This window comes from Gossypium arboreum, chromosome 6 (assembly GCF_025698485.1).
Source record: "Gossypium arboreum isolate Shixiya-1 chromosome 6, ASM2569848v2, whole genome shotgun sequence".
In the NCBI taxonomy this organism is placed as follows: Eukaryota; Viridiplantae; Streptophyta; class Magnoliopsida; order Malvales; family Malvaceae; genus Gossypium; species Gossypium arboreum.
This window is the reverse complement of record NC_069075.1, coordinates 121,325,677-121,340,564: the sequence shown is the minus strand read 5'-3', so window position 1 is coordinate 121,340,564 and position 14,888 is coordinate 121,325,677.

Here is a 14,888-nt window from a genome sequence, read left to right as displayed (position 1 = left end):
ACAAATCAGCCAATCTATCAAGAGAATAATCCATCCTTACCGGGATGAAATGAGCCGACTTTGTCAATTTTTTCACTATAACCCATATGGCATCTTTCTTTTTCGGAGTTAAAGGTAATCCCGTCACGAAGTCCATGGTAACTTTGTCCCACTTCCATTCGAGGACCATTACAGGCTGTAACAAACCTGAAGGCACTTGATGTTCAGCTTTAACTTGTTGACATACCAAGCATTTCAATACAAATTCAGAAACATCTCTTTTCATGCCATTCCACTAGCACATCTTCTTTAAATCGTTGTACATCTTGGTACTTCCCGGGTGAACAGACAAATGACTGTTATATGCTTCTTGCAAAATATTCCAAATAAGTTTATTGTCATTGTGTACACAAACCCTATCTTTAAACATTAAACATCCATCAGGACTAATTTAGAAATCTGACTCAACACTAGACTCACATTGAGCTCTTTTTGCTTGCAAGTCGTCATCATTAAGCTGAGCATCATGAATTTCCTGCAGAAATGTTGCCCTAGCCTCCAGCTCGGCTAGAACTGAACCATCATCAAGAAATATCAAACAAGTATCCATGGCTCTCAAAGCATACAGTGATTTTCTACTTAATGAATTGGTGACAACATTCGCCTTTCCTGGTGATAGTCGATAATCAGATCATAATCTTTAATTAATTCTAACCATCTCCGCTGTCTTAAATTTAATTATTTCTAACTTATCAAGTATTTCAAACTTTTGTGGTCCGTGAATATACGGAAAGTCTCGCCATACAAATAATGCCTCTAAATTTTCAAGGCAAAAAGCGGCAAGCTCTAGGTCGTGGGTTGGATAATTCTTCTCGTGAGGCTTCAATTGCCGTGAGCCATAGGCTATCACCTTGCCATCTTGCATAAGTACACAACCCAATCCATTTAAGGATGCATCACTATAGACCACAAGCTCTTTTCCCAGTTCAGGTAGCACTAAAACAGGAGCTTCGGTCAGCAATGCCTTTAACTTTTCAAAACTTTGCTGACACTTCTCTGTCCATTCAAACTTAACGTCTTTCTGTAGTAGCCTCGTCATCAGAGTTGCTATCATGGAAAATCCTTTTACAAACCTTTGATAGTAACTGGCTAAGCCCAAAAAGCTTCTAACCTCGGTTACATTCTTAGGCTATTTTCATTCAATAATTGCAGAAATCTTACATGGATCAACTCAGATGCCTTCACCCCAAACTATATGACCCAAAATCCAACTTCTTGGAGCCAAAACTCACTCTTGCTAAACTTAGTATACAGTTGCTTTTCCCACAAGGTCTACAACACAATTCTCAAGTGCTTCGCATGCTCTGTCTCATCTTTAGAATAGATCAAAATGTCGTCAATAAACACAATGACAAACTTATCCAAATATGGCCGAAAGATACTATTCATTAGATCCATAAACACAGCCGGAACATTCATCAGCCCAAACGACATGACAAGAAATTCATAATGGCCATACCTCGTTCTAAAAGCTATCTTGGGTACATCCGAGTCTCTAACTCGCAGCTTATAATAGCCAGACCTCAAGTCTATCTTGGAGAATACGGTGGCTCCTCTCAATTGTTCAAACAAATCATCTATCCTGGGCAAAGGATACTTATTCTTGATAGTCACCTTGTTCAGTTGCCGATAATCGATACATAACCTCATCGAACCATCTTTCTTCTTTATGAACAACACGGGGGCACCCCAAGGTGAAAAACTTGGCCTAGCTAATCCTTTATCCATCAGCTCTTGCAACTGTGCTTTTAACTCCTTCAGTTCGGTAGGTACCATTCTGTACGGGGCAATAGAAATGAGAGTTGTCCCTGGCACCAATTCAATACCAAACTCTATCTCCATTTCAGGAGGTAATCCTGGTAATTCCTCCGGAAACATATCTAGATACTCACATACTATCGACACGGACTCGATTTTCAGCTCTGTTTCCTTAGTGTTTAGTACAAATGCAAGGTAGGCTTCATATCCTTTCCTCATATATCTCTGGGCAACCATTGCCGTGATTACAACCAGTGACGAACCCAATTCTCTTGATTCGACCCGTAGAATCTTACCATCCGGGCACTTTAACTTAATATACTTACTACCACAATTCACAGTTACATCATTAAGGGCTAACCAATCCATTCCAAGTATTACATCAAATTCATCAAATGGTAACAACATAAGGTTAGCCGGGAAACAACGACCTTGAATCATCAAAGGACAATTCTTACAGACTTTATCAACTAGAACTGATCTGCCTAGTGGGTTTGACACTCTAATAATATATTCCGTATGCTCAACAGGTATGTTCATACTAGACGCCAATCTCATGCAAATATATGAATATGTCGACCCCGAGTCAATTAAAGCAACAACACTTATATTAAAAAGAGAGAACTTACTCGTAATAACATCAGGAGTAGCGGCTTCCTCTCGAGCACGCATCGTATACGTTCTTGTCAGGGCTCGAACCTCTGCTTTTGCAGCGTCTTTAGTCACGACTCGACTACCACTAGCACTCTCAGGGTATCTCGGAGGTCTACCTCGTAGAATGGGAGCACTCGACTTCGGAGCTATTTCCACTTCTTTTTCAGCTCGTTCCGAGCAGTCTCTGAGAAAGTGATCAAGAGAACCACATCTGAAACACGTGCCACTCTTCATTCGACACTCTCTGAAGTGGAATTTGTTACAACTGTTACACTTCGGTTTTTGATCATCTACACTCCTCACACTAGTCACCATCGGGGAGGAAGACTTTTGCCCTCGTCGTTTAGAGCTTTTCGATCTACCTGAATATCCCACTGACAAAGTGGAGCGTTCATGCAGGCTCTTAGCTTTCTTGATGGAGAACGAGAGTGTTTTACCGCTAGACCTCTTGCTCATAACTCAAGCCTCTCTCTTAGCTTGTTTCTCGAGCGTCTCTCTTAGCTTGTTTTCTTTCATTATTAAGTTCCTCGGCTTTCTTGGCTCGATCGGCCAATGCGACAAACTCCCGTATTTTTAATATCCCAATCAACAACTTGATATCCTCATTCAGACCTTCCTCGAAGCATTTACACATTTCTGATTCAGTTTGGACCCATTCATTTGCGTACTGACTTAGTCGTACAAACTCTCTCTCGTATTCTGCTACAGTCTTGTTCCCTTGTTTGAGTTCCAGGAACACCTTTAGCTTCGAGTCCAAAAATTGTTGGCTAATATATTTCTTCCTAAACTCTACTTGGAAGAAATCCCAAGTAATATTTTCTTTCGGCACCACCGAGGATACAGTCTTCCACCAATTGTATGCAGTGTCCTTCAAAAGGGACACAGCACACTTCAAACATTCCTCGGGTGTGCATGACAAATCATCTAACACCCGTGTAGTATTTTCAAGCTAGAACTCAGCTCTTTCAGCGTCATCATCAACTTTAGCTCTGAATTCCCCAGCTCTATATTTTCTAAGCTTATCTACAGGGGCTTTACCGACTCTCATCAGTACCATACCTCGTGGCAAATCCTCATCAGGTTGGTTAGGTGGCGGGGGAGGTCTTGGTATATTGGGGCGATTTCTCAGATAATCCCCAAACCATTCATCCATCATATCAAAGAAGGTAGCTCGGGCTTCTTCTCAGCCTTCTGACATTAGCCTTCTACTGCTACTAGATATAGCTCACTGTACGGAAGTTGGAGCATGGCTCTCGGCTCCCTCGGACTCATCTTGTGCTTGATTGGAAGACATTCACTATATTCAAAATAGTTTAAACAATTAAGAGATGTCACACTATCAACATTCGAATAATGGCATGTATAGAAAACTTTAACATCCTCTACGGTAGTCCTAGAACCGACTAAACCGTAGCTCTAGTACAAATAACTGTAACAACCCTCACCCGTACCCGACACCGAGATAGGGTTTGAGGCATTACCAGGACTTTACATTTCGAAACGTACCAAATTGGGTCACCAAGTTTTACTCAAATTTTAAGCTTTTCATCCATAAACATCTCGTCCCTTATATAGGCCTTCGAGGCCTATAACATACCTAGACGCAGTGCGGGACAAATTCGGGTACGTTCGATAAACCTTAGGATCCTTAGAAATTTTTTTTTTCATATCATAAAGTGTCACACGCCCGTGTAGGTGGGCCGTGTAGACTCACACGCCTGTGTGACTTGGGGCACGCCTATGCCCTTCAGCCGTGGCCAACACTGACTTATCAACACCGCCATGGCTCACACCTGTGCAGCCTGCCTGTGGCCGACACTATCTTTTTAACATGGCCATGGTGCACGCCCGTGTGGCCTACCCGTGTACAACTTTGAGCTAAAATTTTAAGTGCAGGGGACACACTGCCATAGCACATGCCCATGGGAGGGAACCATGTGTCACACACGGCCTAGACACACGCCCGTGTCTCTAACCATGTGGACTCTAATAGGTTATTTTCCAAGCCTTTAGTCACCTCTTTCTACTACTTGTGCTTAGTGGTTACCAAATTCAAAGTAAAACACAATTATACACTTGTAAATAATCTTGATTAAATGAGATGTATGGAAACCTCATATCATTGGTTTCATACATGATAGGTTATTTCCCACTTAATGTTTATGGGTTCCCATGTCACTTTAATTCATCTGAAATTGGCTTGTTCATGTGACTCATTGCCAATTGGTAACGACCCATCACTTGTAAATAAAACCATGCATAAATTCGTAGGTCATAGCCTACTTCAATTAACCCAATTTTCTTGGCCAAATAAAAAGAAATAAACATATTTTTACATGCCTTCAGTTGGCAAATCAAATGGCACATATAACAAAATACTCAAAAATACTATACATGCCATTGAACAAAACAAACAAAGTCTTTATACCAAAGCTTGTCTAGTTGATAGTGTGTTGACTCTCCAATCGTCTTCCAATCCTTTCGAGTCCTCGAGCTCTGTGAGATAGGGAAAAAGAGAGGGGTAAGCATTTACATGCTTAGTAAGCTCAAATAACTGAAAAGTACACTTACCGAGTAATTAGCATACATCCATATTTAAATCATGACATCATTAATTATGAAACGATTCCCTATCACATGCACTTAATCAATGAGTTAGCTACATAACAAAACATCATGTAATTTATGTAGATGAGCTCATCATTCATCATCTTATTAACATACATCATATTAATCCCATTGAGTTTCTAGGAAATCTCGATGGAATACCTAATTCTTACGAATGATTATTTCACATATATGCACTCCCGCGAGCCTCACATCTCATGGCAGGATTACCAATCTAGGCTAAATTCCCCATATCATGAAATCATAAGGTGATGTAGGGATTACCAGTCCAAGCTAAATCCCTTATAACGACAAACACCCTTAATGAGCTCAGATCTGAATTAACAGTCCAGGCTAAATTCAGACCCTAATCGGATTACCAGTCCGGGTTAAATCCATAATGCACACATATTCTTCGGGAGGCTTGATCAATCAAGGAACACCAGTCCGGGCTAGATCCTTTTCATACATGAGATCACGGATTACCCGTCTGGGATAAATCCTTACTGCAACACATGTAGGATCTCTTTACACATATCAATGAGAGTTTATCCATCGAATTCCCTTTGCCAACCTCATCCAAGACATTTTTCACATGTTACCATCAAATATGCATTTCTATGATATTCCATGCTAGTAATAAATGCAATCATCATGCATTCATAAATCATTCAATTATGCATATTAGGGGTTTACTTTAAGTTATCCAAACTTACCTGGTATTCTTTTGGGAGTTGTATTTCGGTTATTCTGAAACCTTGCGTTTACCTCGATCGACATCTAGAATTTGTTCGTTGGGGTCTATAACAACAAAATTTAACTCATTAATACACTACATTATACATTTCAAGTTTAATATCTACCCCCGATCCAAATGACCGTTTTGCCCCTAACCTTTCACATTTTTACGATTTAGTCCCTAGGCTCGTATAATGAAACACATGCACTTTCTATCTTACCCAAGCCTGGCCGAACACTTTTCCTTCTTATGGTAGCCCACATTTTCCATTAGTTTCTCATTTCTACCACATATTTACATCTTTTGCAAAATAGTCCCTATAAGGGTTTTTCATGAAAATCAACTAGGAAAAGATGTTTAATACTGATAAACCGTAATTTATACATATTTTTACCCTATGCTTAACACATTTTATGGATGATTTTTCCTTAGAATTGGTGAGTTCGATGCTCCTAATGCCTTAATTTCATGTTTTATACTTAGGAGAGCGTAGGAGAGCGAAAGGAACGAGATTCGGGCCAAAAATGGAGAAAATGGGCCAAAGTACAAAATCAACATGGCCTGGGCTTCCTCACATGGGCAGACCACACGGCCGGGTCAATTTGACAGAATCAAAGCACAACTCACACGAGTGGAACACATGCCCATGCCATTCTAACAGGTTCGAGCACGGCCTGAAGTAATCGCACACGGGCGTGTCACTGTCGAGTCCAAGTTGAGTCTAATTTGGAAAGAAGGCTAATTTTGAGGGCTTTTAGGCATTCTAAAGACTATAAATATGCCCTAAAGGATGAGGAAAAGAGGAGACACAGAAAGAAGGAGGCACAAAATTGCTCAAGGGAAGTCGATTGATCCATCTCAGAAGCAGGATTCACCATCAAGACTGAAGATCTCCCCTCAATTTTCCTTCAGGAGTTTTGGGTTTTCTTTATGTTTTATATTCATTATTCTTTTGAGATGTTTTCCACTTTAGTTATGAACTAAATCCCCTAAATACCTAAGGGGAATGAAACCTAAGATGAATCTTGTTATTATTTTCTAAATTTTATGATAAATATTTGACTTATTCTTAACTATGTGTTCTTAATTCTTGTTTTGATATTCTAGGATATTGATTCAAGTTAAGATCTTATTTAGAGGAGGAATAGACCCTGTCTAAGAGTACAATTTTCATAATTATGTGGAGTTGATTGCGCGCCTAGAGATAGGGTGACAAGATTTTGCCGGATTAGGGTGAAACCTAATAAGGGGATCCATTGATCGAGTTAATGCAACCCTAGGGTATTAATTAGAGAAAAGTCTCAATTATTCAATCTAGGGATTAGACGTTATTAGCCTTGAATAGGGATAATAACATAACTTAAGGATCTCTACGGAACAAGTTAAATGAATAAATCATCCGATTCGGAGTCAGAATAACAAGTGAAGTCTAGGTGGATTTTTGCTTAGGTATTGTCTTAATTCAATCGTTTTCCAAAAGTAATCCTAAATTCTATTTTTTGTGAATTCGTAGTTTAGATAATTAGTTAGTTAAAACAAAACCCCATTATTCTTAGGCTAGATAATAAAAAGACAGCAATTACTAGTACTTTTAGTTCCTTTGGGTTCGACAATCCGGTCTTGCTAAAACTATACTACTGTTCGATAGGTACACTTGCCTACATCGTGATAATAGTTAGTTTCAAGAGGATACATTATAAATGTTTAAAACCTGTCACGAAAATCACGATCAAGTTTTTGGTGCCATTGCCGGGGAACTAAGATATTAGGAACGCTCAATTTTTATTACTTTAGCCATTTATTTTTCTTGCAAGTTAATTCTATTTTTTTATTATTGTTATTTATTAATTTGTTTTTCTTTCTTTTGGCAGGTTTTTATAGTTTATGACTAGAAAAAACCCGTCAGGACCACTACTTTTTGACGAAGAAATTGATCGCACGGTTCACAGAAACCAAAGGGAAATAATGCGAAGCTTAAGATACACAGAGAACGAGCAAGAGGACGATATTCAAATGCCAACCGAGAAGATGGCTGAAAACCAAGACAATCAGCTACCTCCTGCGATACCCACTGAACTAGCAAATCAGAATCTTGCTCGTCGTACTATTTATGATTATGCTAAACCTACTTTAATAGGAACTGAGTTAAATATAGTTAGGCCTGCTATTGCTGCGAATAATTTTGAGCTAAAACCTAACACTATTTAAACGATACAGCAATTTGTTCAGTTTGATGGTTTGCAGGATGAGGATCCAAACACTCACTTGGCAAATTTCCTGGAATTCTGTAATAAATTTAAAATTAATGGCGTTTCTGATGATGCCATTCGTCTTCAGTTATTCTCTTTTTCATTGAGGAACAAAGCTAAACAGTGGTTGAACTCGTTACCATGAGGGTCAATTACTACTTGGGAACAAATGACCGAAAAAATTTTATTAAAATATTTTCTGCCGGCTAAAACAACCAAATTACGTAATGATATCTCTTCGTTTGTGCAGATGGACTTAGAAACTCTTTACGACGCATGAGAGAGATACAAGGACCTACTGCAAAGGTGTCGTCACCATGGATTACCTCTATGGTTGCAAGTTCAAACATTCTACAATGGTGTGAACCCCTCGACAAGGAAAATGATTGATGCAGCAACCGGGGGAACCATCAACAACAAAACACTTCAAAAGGCTTACGAATTTATTGAAGAGATGTCACTGAATAACTATCAGTGGAAAGTCATGAGGACTAAGCCAACTAAAACAGCAGGTGTTTATAACATCGATTCGATTACTATGCTGTCAAACCATGTAGAACTTCTAAATAAAAATATTGATGGTTTACTTGATTCTACTCAGGTACATCCAATAATGAGGTACGAGACGAATGGAGGAGCATGCACAGAGTATCAACCCTTCAACCCTACCATCAAGGAGGAACAAGTCCAATATATGGGTAAAAATAACTCTAGATCTTAAAATAACCCATATAGTAACACTTATAATGCAGGTTGGAGGAACTATCCCAATTTCTCGTTGGGCGGTCAAGGAAATCAAAGACCACAACATCCTCCGGGTTTTCAACAATCACCCTATCAATAGGAAAAGAAACCGAACTTTGAAGAGATGCTGTCTAAATTTATCTCGGTGTCAGAAACCCTTTTCCAGAACACCGAGATAGCACTTAAAAATCAACAAGCGTTGATCCAAGGGCTCGAAACTCAGAAAGGCTAGCTGTCCAAACTAATTTCGAAAATCAAAAGAGCATGTAAAAGCAGTTACACTAAGGAGTGGGAAAGTGTTAGTGGAATCTAAAAAGAAGCTAACGCAAGAAGCCGTGATGAGCGAAAGGGGGGAAGAAAAATCCGAAAATAGTGACAAACCAGTGCCGAAGGAATATAAACCACCAGTTCCATACCCAGTAAAATTGAAAAAAGACTACATTGATGCACAATTCGGTAAGTTTCTTGAACTTTTTAAGCAATTACATATCAACTTACCTTTTGATGAGGCCATCTCGCACATGCCTACAGACGCAAAATTTTTGAAGGAGCTTCTAACAAATAAAAAGAAGTTCGAGGACTTATCTACAGTAAAACTCAACGATGAGTGCTCAGCCATACTCCAAAACAAACTTCCAACCAAACTAAAAGATCCAAGAAGTTTTACTATCCATTGTTTAATTGGTAGTCTGAATATTTAGAAAGCACTAGCTGATTTAGGCGCTAGCATTAATTTGATGCCATATAAAATGTTCAAATAACTTGGTTTTGGGGAACCTAAACCCACTAGGATGAGTATTCAATTAGCTGATAAATCTGTTAAATATCCTAGGGGTATTATAGAAGACGTACTTATGAAAATAGATAAATTCATATTTCCTATTGACTTTGTTGTGCTTGACATAGACGAAGATGTGGAAGTGCCCTTAATTTTAGGCCGCCCATTTTTAGCCACTGTTAGGGCTGTAATCGATGTGGGTGACAGTAAATTGGTACTTAGAGTAGGTGACAAGGAGATTATCTTTAAAATTTATGATTCTATGAGGTTTTCTAGGGAAGAGGATGATTCATGTTATTTTATTGACTCTATTGATCACACTACTCAAGACTCTTTTCAAGAAATTAAACAGAAGGACACGACGGAACTGTATCTAGCTCAAGAAGAGGAGACAGATGATGAACATAATGAGCATTCTTCAAGAAAAGTAGAATATGAGGGCATTAAGATAAACGATAAACTTAAGAAAAAACCCTCTACTGAAGAGCCTCGCAAACTGGAACTTAAACAATTACCAAACCACTTGGAATACGCATTCCTTGGAAATAATTCTACATTACCAATTATTATTGCTTCTAACTTGCAACCCAAGGAGAAAGAGGAATTAATCCAAGTATTAAAAGAACATAAAAAGGCCATAGCTTGGAAAATTTCTGACATTAAAGGAATCAGGCCTTCTTTTTGCAACCACAAAATTTTGATGGAAGATGAATACAAACCGTGTGCAAGCTCAAAGACGACTGAACCCCAACATGAAAGAAGTTGTTAAAGCCAAGGTAATTAAACTTCTAGATGCTGGAATTATTTATCCTATTTCTGACAGTTCTTGGGTAAGTCCAGTGCAGGTTGTCCCTAAGAAAGGAGGCATGACGGTTGTGACCAATGAGAAGAATGAATTAATCCCAACAAGGACAGTCACAGGATGGAAAGTTTGCATTGACTACAAGAAAATGAATGATTCCATAAGAAAAGATCACTTCCCCTTACCATTCATTGACCAATGTTAGAAAGATTATCCGGGCACATGTACTATTACTCTTTAGATGGACTCTCTGGCTACTTCCAAATCCCAATAGCTCCTGAAGATCAAGAAAAGACAATATTCACATGCTCATATGGTATTCATGGAAGTATTTATGGATGATTTCTCTGTATTCAGTAACTCTTTCCATCTCTACCTTAAGAATTTAAAATGGGTTTTAATAAGATGTGAGGAAGCGAACCTTGTGCTTAACTGGGAGAAATGACACTTCATGGTTCAAGAAGGTATTGTATTAGGGCATAAAATTTCTAGTAAAGGGATTGAAGTGGACAAATCTAAAATAGAAAAAATCAAAAAATTACCCCTCCTAGTTCAGTTAAGGCTATTAGAAGGTTTTCAGGACGTGCTGGTTTTTATAGAAGATTTATTAAGGATTTTTCTAAAATAGCTAAGCCTTTGACTAAATTGCTAGAAAAAGATATACCTTTTAATTTCACTCAGGAGTGTTTAGAAGCATTTAATACTTTAAAGGATAAATTAACTAATGCTCCAATCATAATTGCACCTGATTGGAACTTACCATTTGAATTAATGTGTGATGCGAGTGATTCTACAGTAGGTGCAGTATTGGGACAGCGAAGAAACAAGCATTTTAAACCTATCTATTATGCTAGCAAAACCTTGACAGTTGCACAAGAGAATTATACTACTATGGAAAAAGAATTGCTAGTTGTGGTTTTTGCATTTGATAAATTTCGATCATATCTCATATTGTCTAAAGTTGTTGTTTACACTGACCATTCCGCTCGCTACCTTTTAACTAAAACTGATGCAAAACCTTGACTCATTCAATGGATTCTCCTATTGCAGGAATTTGACTTGGAAATTCAAGATAAGAAAGGAGCTAAAAATCTCATGGCTGATCATCTGTCCAGGCTTGAGAACTCCAATACCAAAGAACTAGATGAAGTTGAAATAAATGATTCACTTCCTAAAGAACAATTTTTTGATATATCTGACTCCGAGGTACCTTGGTTTGCAGACATCGTGAATTTTTTAGCCGCTAACATTATCCCAAAAGGGTTAACACACCAGCAAAAGAAGCAAATCTTTAATGATGTGAAAACTACTTTTGGGGCACCCTTTTCTTTTTCGCAAATGTGCAGATCAAGTCATTAGAAGATGCGTTACAAGATCAGAAACATCAAAAATATTGGAACATTGCCACTCAAGGCCAACTGGAGGACATTATAGTGGAACTAAGACCGCACATAAAATACTTGAATCAGGTTTTTATTGGCCCTCGTTATTCAAAGACGCTAACAGGTACGTTACTTCATGTGACAAATGCCAACGGATAGGTAACATATCTAAACGTGATGAAATGCCTCAAAATATATGCTTTCATGTGAAATATTTAATGTTTGGGGTATCAATTTCATGAGCCCATTCCCCAGTTCATTTGGGAATAAATACATCTTAGTAGCAGTTATTATATGTCTAAATGGGTGGAAGCCCAAGCTCTACCTACTAATGATGCTAGAGTGGTAGTACGTTTCCTTAAGAAACTCTTCTCGAGATTCGAAACACCTAGAGCTATTATCAGTGACAGGGGCACTTATTTTTGTGATACCCAATTTGAAAAAGCTCTTAAGAAATACGGAGTTCATCATAGAATAGCTGCCCCATACCATCCTCAAACTAATGGACAAGTTGAAGTGGCAAACCGAGAAATCAAACGGATCCCTGAAAAAGCAGTAAAATCAAACAGAAATGATTGGACAATGAAAGTAGATGATGCCTTATGGGCTTACAGAACTTCTTTTAAGACCCTCATAGGGATATCACTTTACAGACTTGTTTATGGAAAAAGTTGTCATCTACCATTCGAACTAGAGCATAAAGCTTTTTAGGCTATGAAATTTCTAAACCTTGATCCCGAACTTGTAGGAAAAATAGGTTGATGCAGCTAAATGAACTTGATTAGTGGCGAGCCAATGCATACGAAAACTCACGCCTATACAAGGAAGCAACAAAGCGACACCATGACACTCGTTTAAAGCAACGAAAACAATTTGAAGTTGGAGATCTTGTCCTACTATACAGCTCAAGACTCAAATTGTTTCCTAGGAAACTTAAATCACGATGGTCAGGACCTTTCGTAATCCAATCTGTTCTTCCATATGTCACAATAGAGGTAAGTTCCCCATCACACGATACTTTCAAAGTAAAAGGACATCATCTAAAACTTTATAATGGTGAGAATTTTAAAGACGATGGAGAGGAGCTACGACTCCACAAATCACCCTGAATAAACCAACAAGGTAACAGTCAAGCTTAGACGATAAATAAGCACTTCTCGGGAGGCAACCCGAGTACTAACGGTTTTAAATTATTTAAATTTCAATTTTTAAACATCTAGATCACTAAAAAAGTCTTTGAGCACAGGTTTCCAACTCCACACGGTCGATAACACAGCCGTGCTTCAGGTCGTGTGACAACCATGGACGAAAACACGATCGTGCGATACGGCAGTGCGAAAACAGGGTAAAAGTTATCTTTCCCAACAGGGGATGCGATAAGTGGCCACGTGTAACACCCCTTACCTGTACCCGAGGCCGGGATAAGGTACGAGGCGTTACTAGACAAACATACAAACATTAAACTAAAATACGGGCCATAAAATTTCATTCATATTTCAAAACGTTGATTCACTTACACATAGTCCCTTATTTGAGTCTACGAAGCCTAAAACATACTTTAGAAAGGGTTCGGGACTAAACTAAGAACTTACAAAAATCTTGGAAATTTCATGCTTTAAGACTCCACACGCCCGTGTCCCAAAGTCGTGTTCCATACACGGCTGAGACACATGGTCGTGTTTCAGCCTGTGTGGAATATACCTAGGCTATTTTCCAAGCTTTGGTCAACCTTAATCTCTTACACACTTATACAAAATCAAAAGCATATAACATGGTATTCATTTAATGATTAAATATTCTCAATTAAACCACAAACATAGCATTTGTATGTCATCATACATGTGTCTCTCATACTCATTTTACCTTGTTTATTATAGTACCACTTATACATTTATACCAAGATTATCATCTTACCAAATATCTTCAGCTTAATCATCAAGCATTCATATTTAAAACTAGATCATATCTTTATAAACTACCACAATTCAAATGCACAAAATAACATGTTTGCCTGAAACATTTCAATTCAACTCCATACCCAACAAGCATTACATTGAGACTAGTCATATATATAAACATGTCATGATAAATATCATTCTCTTTCTGTTTTCTTATAAACACATATAATTTATTTCATTATATCAATATTTCATATACCATAGTTTCCATGTATTCCACATATATTTATTTTCCTCCTCCTCCTCTCCATTCCACATCCTTAATGTATATAGCATTCTTGTAAGTACAATTTCATAATTTACTAATAAATGCTCACATCAAACTATCCACACGAGTCACAGTCACTTACTTATTAATAATTCGAGATAGAGAGCTCCAAATTAAGATCCGTAAATTTCCCCTGAAACTAGACTCACATATCTTTCCACCATAAAATTTTAATAATTTTTGGTTTGGCCAATTAGTACATTTTATTCATTAAAATTTCCCCTATTTCACTTTCTGACAGTTCTGACCTCTATTCACTAAAAATTAATTATCTCACAGTACAGAACTCGGATAATGTTCTTGTTGAATTATCTTGAAAATAGACTCATTAGGGATTTTAAAAATATAAGTTTAATCCTCTAATTATTTTTATCCGAATTGTTTTGATTTTCCAAAGTCAGAACAGGGGATCACGTAATCATTCTGAACCAGTCTCACAAAAACATAAATATCTCAAAATATAGAACTTATTTTCTCTCTCTGTTTCTTTTATATGAAAGTAGACGAATTAAGCTTTAATTTGATATCTCATTCAATCTATGATTCAATTTATACTATTTTTGGTTATTTTTCAAAATCACATCACTGCTACTGTCCAAAACAGTTTTATTGCTAATTCACTCTTTCACACTTTCTTTGTATTAACCTCATTTTAACATACATATCACAAATCATTTTCACCACATTTCATACATCACAAGTATAGGCCCATGATCACAAGGTCACCATGAAATCATCCTCATGTATAACTTACTTGTTTATAACCTTACCACATCCTAGTCACTTAATGAACACATCATTCACATAACCAAGTTCCTACACTTATTCATCACAAAACTCACAAAGCAATACATAGAGAGTCTCCTGTTGAACACTTTGGATCAATCCTCGATACTTGGTGGTTTCAGCA